Genomic DNA, 11522 nt, shown 5'->3' on the forward strand with positions numbered 1-11522 from the left:
TCTCTGCCCAGAGACAGCAGGCTCCATTCCTCAGGGCTCAAAGGGAGGCTCAACATCATGGCACAAGAGTGTGGCAGAAGGAAGCGACTCACTTGATGCTCAGAAAGGGATGGGAGAGAGAGTGGTCTCCATTTGCCAGATACAAATACATACCCCAAACCACGCCCCCAGCGCACCACCTCCTCCAGCCTCACCCCACCTGCCTTCAGTTACCACTCAATTAATCCCATCAGGTGATTGATTCACTGATTAGGTTAAGGCTCTCATAACCCAATCATTTCTCCTCCAAACCTTCTTGTATTGTCTCACACATGAGCTTTTGGGGGATACCTCACATCCAAACTATAATAGATATTAATCCATACACATCAATAATCACTTTAAATGCTAGTGGTCTAAGAACATCAATCAAAATCAGTGACTGTCAGAGTGGGTAAAAAGACAAGACCCAACTCTATGTAATCTACAAGTGACCTGCCTTAATCATACTGATGCTGATCAATTAAAAGTAAAGTGATGAAGAAAGATATACCATGCTAACAACAATCAAAAGAGATGTGGAGTGAGTACATTAATTTAAGACAGAGAAAACTTCAGAGCAAGGGAAACATTGAGAGGTGAAGAGGGTTAATACATAATGAGTCTCCAAGAAGATTTAACAGTCCTAAACAGGTATGTGTGTAACAATAGATAATCAAAATTCATGAGTAAAATAACGATAGAACAGCAGGAGATGTAGATAAATCCATTACTGAAGTTGGACACCCCTCTGTCAGTCGTGGACAGATCACACTGGCAAAAATAATGAGTTCACTCAAATAGAACTATCAATCAACTGGATATAATTGATGTTTCAGACTACTTCTTTCAATCATAGCATACTGTTTTAAATCTCACATGTAATACCTATCAAATTAAACCACATTTGGGGCCACAAAATATGTCTTACAAATTAAAAGAACAGAAATCACACCAAAGTTCGTTCTTAAATTGACTTCAACAGAATTAAACTATAGGTCAATAACACAGAGATAGCTAGAAAATTCCTGTGGTTTGGAAATAAAACAATATCTTTCTAAATAATACATGAGTTGAAAAAGAAGTTTAGAGAAAATTTCAAAGTATTTTGAACTCATAAAAATATATGCAATGCCTAAAAAAAGAGTGCCTAGAGGGAAATTTATAATATTAACTTTGTATTTACAAAAGAAGGAGGATTAAAAAAAATCAATAACCTGCTGGGCATGGTGATGCATGCCTGTAATCCCAGCAGCTCAGGAGGCTGAGGCAGGAAGATTGGAAGTTCAAGGCCAGCCTCCGCAATTTAGGGTGCTCTAAGGAACTTAGTGAGACCTTGTCTCTAAGTTTACAAATAAATAATAAATAAATAATAAAAAGGTGTTGGGGGATGTGGCTCAGTGTTAAATTGCCCCTGGGTTGAATCCTCAATACCCTTCCCCCAAATCAATAACCTATACTTTCACTTCAGGATAATAGAGGAAAGAAAAACAATTTAAGTCTGAAGCAAGCACAGAAAAGTAATAATGCAAGTCAGAGCAGAAATAAATGAAATTGAAAGCAGGAAAAGATAGGGGAAAAAAACCTATAAAACAAAAGCTGGTTCTGTGAAAATATCAATAAAATTGACAAACTTCTAACCAAGCTAACCAAGAAAACATGAAAGAAGACATAAATTGCCAATATCATAAGATGACTCATCTTGTGGACACTAAAAGGATAATAAAAACAATGAGAACTATTCTATGTCCACACATTTAATAACCTGGATGAGATGGACCAGTTCCTTGAAAGGCAATGAACTACCAAAACTCACACAAGGAGAAATAGACAATCTGAACATTCCCCTATCTATCAACAAACTTGAATGATTAATTGTAACTTTCAAAACAAAAAGTACCTGGTGCAGATGAGTTATCTGGTGAATTCCACTAAATAATTAAGAAATGATACTGATTTCATACAACTTTTCCCCAAGAAGAGGAAGAGAGGGAGAGGAGAAAGAACAATTCCTAACTCATTCTATGAGGTCAGCGTTTGCTCAAATACTAAAATGAGATCAATACATGAAAGGAAAAACCACAGACCAGTATCTTTCATGAATACAGAGGCAGAAATCCTCAACAACACGTTAGCAAATCAAATCCAACAATGCACACCTGCAATCCCGGCAACTCGGGAGGCGGAGGCAGGAGGATCACTAGTTCAAAGCCAGCCTTAGCAACTCAGCAAGGCCCTAAGTAACTCAGCAAGACCCTGTCTCAAAGTAAAAAGGGCTGGGGAGGTGGCTCCGTGGTTAAGTGCTCCTGAGTTCAATCCCCAATAGCACCTCCTCCCACCCCCCCAAAAAAGACCAAGGGGCACAACTCTAGTTTAACATCAAAGAAAGAAACTAATGAGTCCACTATATCAACAAACTAAAAAAGAAAATCATATGACCATAGCAATTGGAGTAGAAAAAGTATTTAGCAGCCAATTGGGAAGAGAGAGGAAGTTCCTCCACGAGATAAATAATACATGCAAAACACCCACAGCCAACATCACACTCAACGGGGAAAAGCCAGATGCGTTCTCCCTAAGATTAGGACTCACGTTACTTTATTCCAGGACTGACTATAAGACTACGATAATCAAAATGTCACGTGTGTGTGATGATTAAAATTATGAGTCAACTTGACCAGCCGTGGAGCAACCACATGTTTGTTCACACATTATTCTGAGTGTTTCTGTGAGGATGTTTAGATGAGTTTAGCATTTAAATCATTAGACGGAGTCCTGCAGATCACCCTCCCAAATGTGGTGGGCCCTGTCCACTCAGTTGCAGGTCTGAATGGAACAAAAGGTTGACCCTTTCCCAAATAAGAGAAAATGCTTCCTGCCTGACTGTCTGAATGGGTCATCAGGGTTTTTCCCTCTCTTCTTTTGGATTTAAACTGAAATAAAGGCTCTTTCTGGGTCTCAAGCCTGTCAGTCTCTGGTTAAAAGGTACAAACTCAATTCTTTTGGTTCTCAGGCCTTTAGACTCAAACTGAAACTAAACCACAGGCTCTAGGTCTTCAGTTTGCCCATTCCCCCTGCAGATCTTGGGCCTTTCCTTCTTTCAAAATTGCCAAGATCAATTTCTTATAAGAAAGCTCCCCCAATATGTATGTATGTCTTCTATCTATCTGTCTGTCTATCTATCTATCTATCTATCTATCTATCTATCTATCTATCTATCATTTATTATCTATCTAACATCTGTCGGGAGAGAGAGATAACATTTAGTAAAAAGGATCCAGAACTTGTACACTTCAAAACTTTGCAGCCTACCCACATTGCTAAACCTGAAAAGCTTTTGGAAGAGAACATTAAAGGTGTAGGTGAACAAACATTCCTTGAGATCAACCCGTGGAGTGAAACACCCCAGCAGCAACCAGGAACCGAGAAGGGATTATACCAGAAGAGACGCTGCCAGGTCACACCAGAGTGAACCCATGATGAATAAAGGCAGGCTTTAGGAATTCCAGGATGGTACAGGATGGGATTATGGAGCTACTGGGCATGAACACGATATTTCCTATTAAATAAAGGAGGAATGATCCCAAACGTGATTCAGAGGACATCGGGGTCACCACTCCCACCACCAGCCCAGGAATGGAGCCTGTTCCTTCTTGGCTTCAGGGATGGGGAGATGGGCTTTCTTCAATGTCAGCAGGACAGGACACCCTGCTCAATGCCTCAGAGGGTAGACTACCAAAGATCCCTGGAAGCAGAGTTCCCACCCCGAGACAAGGAAGTGGGAACAAGCCTGTATAAGTAGGGGTGACGTTGCTGCCTCAGTGAGCCCAGAAAGCCGAGCATCTAGCAAAGAGGACTTCTCTTGATCCTTTTTTTAAGATTCAATGGAGTTCTCCTTGCCAGGTTTTGGACTTGGTGGGACCCAGGACCTCTTCCATATTTCCTAGTTCTCTATTTTGCAATGGGATTTTCTACGCTCTGTGTGCCCTGCCTTTGGAGTTGGGAAGCACATGACCTGTCTGGTTTCAGAGATCCACGCCCACAGAGGAGTTTTGTCCCAGAATGAAGCTTCAAGTCTCACCCATGCTTCCTTTAGGTGATTTTTAGATGGGACTTTGGACTTGAAATGGAAGCTGGAATGGGTTGAAATTTGGAGGCTGTTGGCATGAGGTGAAAGTATTTTGCATACGAGGAGGATGTGAATATTCAGGGCACAAAAGGCACAAGCTTGTGGACTGAATTGTGTGCCCCCCAACTTATGTCAAAGCCTGGGTCCCAGTGTGACTATGTTTGGAGATAGCATTCTGAGGAGGATAATTAGGGTTAACTGAGATCATACATACAAGTGGGGGCTTAATCTGATAAGGCTCGTGCCCTTTATTTTATTTTACTAATTTATTTATTAGTGCATGACAGTTATATACAATAGTGGGGTTTATTTTGATGTATTCATAAATGCATATAACAGTTCTCTTCATTCCAACCCCCAGAACTTCCCCTCCACCTCCCCTCCTCTTTCATCCTGATACCTTCCTCTGGTGGTTTGAATTGATACCTGATAGTTACATATAAAACTGAATGAATTGTGGCACATTCGCATTCATACACATAACACAATTTGGTCAACTTCATTCCCAAATTCTTCCCCTCTCCCTCCCCTCCTCCCTCACCGTTGGTCTTTTGCTTCTGCTCCGCTGATCTCCCTTCTGTTTTTATGAGATCCCTTTATACATTCCTTGTCCCCTCTGACATCCACATATGAGAGAAGGCATTCAACCCTTGACTTTCTGAGTCTGGCTTTTTTCACTTAGCACAATATTCTCTATCTTTATCTATGTACCACAAATGCCATAATTCATTCTTCTTTATTTCTGAGCAGAGGTCCATTGTGTATATACCACATTTTCTTTATCCATTCGTCCATTGACAGGCATCTGGACTGGTTCCATAACTTGGCTATTGTGAATCATGCTGCCATAAACATTGGTATGCGCACCTCCTTGTAGAATGCTGATTTTAATTCTTTTGGATAAATATCACGGAGTGGGATAGCCGAGTCATATGGTAGTTCTAATTCTAGTCTTTTAAGGACTCTCCATATTGCTTTCCAAAGTTGTTGTATTAATTTGCAGTCCCACCAACAATGTGTAAGTATACCTTTTCCCCCATATCCTTGCTAGAAATTATTGTTATTTGTATTCTTGATGATCGCCGTTCTAACGGGCAGGATGAAATCTCTGTGTAGTTTTGATTTCCATTTTCCTGATTGCTACAGATGTTGAACATTCTTTCATATATTTGTTGGCCATTTATTTGTATTTCTTCTTTTGAGAAATTTCTCTTTAGATCTTTTGCCTGTTTATTGAGATGTTGGTTTGGTTTTTGGTATTTTTTGAGTTCCTATATATTCTTGTCACTAATCCCCTGTCAGGAGAGTACCTGGCAAAGATTTTTGTCCATTCTGTAGGCTCTCTCTTCATGCTCTTTTTTCTTGTGACTTGCAGAAGCTTTTTAAATTTAATATTATCCCATTTACTGACCTCTAGGAGTCTTTTCAGGGATGCTGGTGCCCAGGCCATGTGTTGGAGTGTTTTGCCCACGTCTTCTTCCGGCACTGTCACTGTTTCTGCTCTAATTCCCAGGTAGGGCTGGTGTTCTTTTAAGAAGAGGTAGACGGTCCAGAGAGACTTACGTGGTCACAGCAAAAGGTGGCCATTGACAAGGCAGGACAGAGAGGCTTCCCAGAACCCAACCCTGAAGGCAACTTGATCTTGGACCACAGGTCTCTAGAACGTGGGAGGACATGTTTCTGCTGTTTAAGTCACTCAGTCTGTGATATTTTGTGATGGCAGCCCAAGGAGATTGATACATAACCACACTGGTGAAAAAATAAATGCATGGATCAGTGCAACAGAATAGACTGCCCAGAAATAGACCCACCAAAATACAGTCCAGTGATTATTGAGAATAAGCAACGGTAGTTCAATGGAGAAAGGATGGTCTTTTCAACATACGTTGCTGGAACAGTTGTCATTATATAAAGAAGAAAAAAAGAACCTGGACACCACTCTACTGTACACAAAATTTGACTCCAAATAGACTAGAAGTGTAATGTGCAAACCTACAAAACTTCTTGGAGAAAATCCATAAAACCTTGGGTTTTGTGATGAGTTTAAATAACACCCATAGCATGTTGAATGAAAAGAAATGATAAGTTGGGTTTTATGAAACTTTAAAACTACTGTAGAAAACCCTATTGACATGGAGAAAGCATAGACCAGGAGAAAATATATGTAAAACGTGTATCTGATGAAAGGCTTGTCTACACAACCTACAAAAAAAGATCTCTTAAAACTCAACCATAACAAACTCCTCAGTTTAAATGTGGGGGAAGAGATCCAAGCAGAGACCTCATCAAAGAAGATATACAGATAGCAAGTAAACATATGAGAAGATGCTCTGCACACCCAATCAGGAAATGCAAATTGAAACCCCAAGGAGCTATCACCTCAGGCCTGTTGGAATGAATAAACAAAAAGCCTGATGGTCCAGCCACTGGGGAGAATGTGGGTCAACAGGAATCTCCTTCGTTATTGGAGAAAACACAAAACGGTACATCCCCACTTTGGAAGCAATTTGGCAGCTTCTTATGAAACTAAATATACTTTTACTATGTAATCCAGCAATCCCTCCCAGGTTTTACCTAAATAAGATGGAAACTTGCGTCTGCACAAAAACCTGCCTGTGTCTGCTTGTCACAGCTTTATTTGTAATAACCCCAAACTGGAAGGGAAGCAACCAAGAAGTCCTTCCATAGGCAAATTGGCACATCCACAGAGGAATATGGTTCATAAAAGAAAAGGAGAAATGAGCTATGGGGCCATAAAAAGCCCTGGGTGAATCCTTAATACAGGTTGCCAAGTGAGAGGCCAGTCTGAAACTGTATGATTGCAATTATATCAAACTCTGGAAAAGGCAAAACAATATAGAGATACTAAACACATCAGCGGTTTCAAGTTGATTCAGGGTGTGAGGGATGATTAGGTAAGCATAGGAAATATTTTAGGGCATTTAATCTATTTTGTATCAGCTGAATACAGGACATGAAGCAATGGCCCAAACTCCCAGAACTTGACAGCTACAAGCATAAATCAAATGCATGCAAAGTAGAAAAAATCTTGTAATAGATTGGGGGTTCCTTGGATGGAGGGTAAAATGTGACCAAAGGAGCTAAATATGTTTAAAAAAATATAGAAAACAACCTTATGAAGACAGTGTGGGCATAAATAAGTAACTTTGGAAATTATCAGAAATTAAGATTAAATGCAAAAGGAACTGAATCTAAGTACAGGTATCTCATTGATACCATATGGGCCCGGGTTAAACAACACCTTTTGGGATTGGACAATTAAATAAAAGGATTGGTCAACCCTGGGTGCCAGGTTTCTTACTGTTGGAGGGGGAGGTTATGGGTGAGTGAGGGGAGGAAGCTAAAATGATCCATGTGGAAATGACCTAAAGTTGAGGACATTGGTATGAATACATTTAACTTAATACAGAGGTACATGTGTATAAATATAGACATATTTATAGATTTGCAAAAACACAGGTTAGCCTTCACACACATCATTTCGTTACTCTGTCACCTTAGAGGACCTAGAAGAAATGACACCCTAGAATAATTTCAGATTGTGTTCTACATCCATTCTCTAATGAAAAGAACTAGGCATCCTTGGAGATATGGTTGATTCTAGGACTGGGGCAGGAAAATACACAAGACTATCCTGGAGTATTATGTAGTATCAGAAAGTAAGGAAGTGCTTTTAAAAAATCCATGATGAGGGGCTGGGGTTGTGGATCAGTGGTAGAGTGCTTACCTAGCACATGCAAGGTGCTGGGTTTGATCCTCAGCACCACATAAAAATAAATAAATAAAATAAAGTTATTGTGTCCAACTACAAGTAAAAAAATATTTTTTTAAAAAAATCTTTGATAAGCTGGGTGCGATGGTGCACGCCTATAATCCCAGTAGCTCGGGAGGCTGAGACAGGAATATTGTGAGTTCAAAGCCAGCCTCAGCAAAAGCAAGGCGCTAAGCAACTCAGTGAGACCTTGTCTCTAAATAGAATATAAAATAGGGCTGGGGATGTAGCTCAGTGGTCAAGTGCCCCTGAGTTCAATCCTCTGAAGCCCTCTACCAAAAAAATCTATGGTAGAGGTTTGGATGGCCCTTGATCTATGTTCCTGGTAAACCCATTCTATATTGAAAATATCATTAAGTCTGAAACATTTAACACGCATAACCTACCAAACACCATGGCTTGGCACACAGCACACTATGGAGTATCAGTTGCTTATCCTGTGACACCATGACTGGTTCAGGGGCTGTGGCTCACCACCACTGCCCAGCATTTTGAGAGTACTGTCACACATACTGCTTCCCCAGAAAAAGATCAAAATTCAAAGTATAGTTTCTACTGAATTCAAATGGATTTTGCACCATTGTCAAGTAGAGAGTCTTTAAGTCACACCACAAGTCAGGGACCATCTTTATCTCACAGGGTATGTCACTCAGAGCCAGCTGGGAGCTCCCAAAGGCCACAGTTGGAACACTTTTGGCAAGAAATCAAATAACAGAATTGAATTATAACCCAAAGTATAAAAATAAGTGTCCACAAGACCATGCTGATGTAAAATAAATGGTTGAATGATTTAAAATGGAAGGATTAGACAAGTCTATAGTGCAGAAGAATTGAAAATAATTTGTGTGGGTACTTTGACATCAGGGAGGTAAAACACACCACACCCTTTGGTTGTACATGTAACTTTCCTCCAGAGCACGCAATACAGAAGGGGAGGGGGAAAGAGCAATGGTTCATTGGGGAAAGCTGGCCAACTCTATCTTGAGCAAGTGACCAAGGTTATCATCCACAGGATAACTCATTCAGAGAATGTGCACTTGACATAATGTGATAAGAATGGTATTTTTTTTTTGGTATACTCCCAAAAATACACTACCCCAGTGTACTTATGAGAAAAATCATCAGCTAAATCCCACTTGAGGATATTTTATAAAACACAGGGCCAATCAAAAACAGTTAAGGTCATCGAAAACAAGACTGTCACAATAAGGGGATCTTAAGGAGACATGGCAACCAAATTTAACAGGGCATCCTGCATGGGATTCTGGAATTTAAAAGAATAGGAGGAAATGAGGAATATGAATGAATTGTGGACTTTAGCTCATAATAATGTATCAATGTTGATACTCGTTAATTATGATGAATGTGACATCGATGTAAAATGTAATAGGGAAAATTGAGTGTGGGATATATGAGAACACTCATCTTTACAATAATTCTGCAAACCTAAAACTGTTCTGAAATAAAAAGGTACTTTAAGAAATGGGGCAAGTGCTGTCAACACCCCAGTGGAGAAGCTGAAGTCGACATCAAATCTGAAATATGTAAAGTGGATAAAACTCTTTCCACAATACAATTAAGTAGGTTGTTGTGGAAAATGGTGCTGTCGGTAAGAGCAAGCCACCTGATATCCTACAGAACAAACACATTTCCATTTGAATATGTACTAGTTGTTTTTGACAACTAGGCAATCACAGATATAAATGGCCGAGAGTCATGTACTCTTGGACATTTCGGCACTGCGAGACATGAGGATTTGAAAGGCTAAAGAAAAGTGGGTGTCTGAGATAACTCACTTCTGTCCAGAGACTCCTTTTTTATCTTGTTGGAACCCAAATTGATCTCAGAGATGACTTCTCTATTATTAAGAGACTTGCCAAGAACAAGCAGAAGCCTCTCACTCCAGAGACTGCTGGGAGGCTGGCCAGGGACCTACGGGCTGTCAAGGATGTAGAATGCTCTGCACTTCCACCAAAAGACCTAAAGAAGGCAGCACTGGCTGCCCTAGAGCCTCCAGAGCGGAGGAAGAGCTGCAGGTGTGTGCGGCTAGGACCACCTCTCCACAGCTCTCTCTGCACAGCTGGTATTTTTATCATAAAAAAAGCAATGTTTAAGTCAAATTAAAGATTAAAAATTGTTTTTGCAAGAAGGACAAAAAGTTAATTAGATATATTTGTAAGGATCTATCTGCGGGTTTTCTATTTCATTGATCTTTGTCTACCCTTCACCAGGACCACACTGTCTCCATTCCTACAGCCACAGTATGCCTCAACACTGGGAGGAATGATTCTTCTCATTTAATTAGTTTTTTTTTTCAAAATTGTTTTGACTAGTATTAGGCTTATGCTTTTCCATAAAGAATTTAGAATAGTCTTGTCTAAGTCTACAAAATCCCTGAGCTTTTGATAGTAATTGTATTAAAACTATATATGGCTTTGTAGAAAATTGACATATTTAATATACTAAAACTTTCAGTGAACGCTGTGTATATCTCCACTAATTGAGGTATTATTTCTTTCATCATTAATTTGGAATTTGCATTATAGTTCCTGCACATTTTTTGTTATAATTATACTTTGTCATTTACTATCTATGAAGCATTTGTAAATGCTAAAAATGCTAATATATTTTGATTTTTAATGGTTTACTAACAGTAGTCAGAAATGCAATTGATTTTTGCATGGAGATCTCATACCCAATGACATTACAGAATTCATTTATTATTTCTAGAAGTTTTTTAAAATATAGATTCCTTTAAATATCCTATGTAGATATTATGTCATCTGCAAATAGAGACAGTTTTATTGCTTCTTTTCCAATATTTGTATCTTTTATTTATTTTTTCTTGCTTTATTGCAGTGGCAAAAAGTGATAGCAAAATTTAAAATGACAGTATTGAGAATGGACATCCTTTCCTTGTTCTAAATTTTAGAGGAAAACACTAAGCCTTTCACAATCAAAATGATTTTAACTGTAGAGTATTTTTAATAAACAATTATATATTAGCAAGTAGTTCATACAATCAGTTATGTACATTAGTGAAGCCTCATCTCTTTGTTCTTTTAGCTGCATAAGCCATCATCTTACACAGTAGTTACATTGAAGGTAGATGTGACTTGATACCAGAGGTAGTATCTATTACCTTTATGGTTAGCATCCAGGAAAAAAATAATCTTCCTCAACATTTCTTAGATTCAAGTTTACTTGGGGTTCAGGTCTCAAATATCATTTGCAAGTATACCTTGCTAGATTTTGTTTATTATAGTAAAGTATAATATTGTGGTCTTCACTTATGTTAAAGCCATTGAAAATATTGCACAATCAGTAATCAACATCATCACTATCTATTCCAAAAATATTTTCCCCATCTCCAGGATATATTCTGTCCCCATTAAACAATAACTTCTTTTACCAAACCCTTGATAACATTTATTCTACTTTGTGTTTGTGAATTTGCCAACTATAGTTACTTTATAGAGGTTAAATCATATAATATTTGTTCTTTTATGACTGGAATATTTCATTTGCATAATGTCCTCAAAGCTACCCATTGTATGTAGCATGTGTCAAAGTTTCATTTCT

The 11522-nt window shown here is 38.8% G+C and overlaps 1 pseudogene; it reads left to right on the forward strand.

The window, feature by feature from the left end:
- Positions 1–9515: 9515 nt before the first annotated feature.
- LOC110597751 (cell division control protein 42 homolog pseudogene) lies at positions 9516–11014 on the forward strand (annotated as a pseudogene).
- Positions 11015–11522: the final 508 nt, after the last annotated feature.

This window comes from Ictidomys tridecemlineatus, chromosome 13 (assembly GCF_052094955.1).
Source record: "Ictidomys tridecemlineatus isolate mIctTri1 chromosome 13, mIctTri1.hap1, whole genome shotgun sequence".
NCBI classification, from domain to species: Eukaryota; Metazoa; Chordata; class Mammalia; order Rodentia; family Sciuridae; genus Ictidomys; species Ictidomys tridecemlineatus.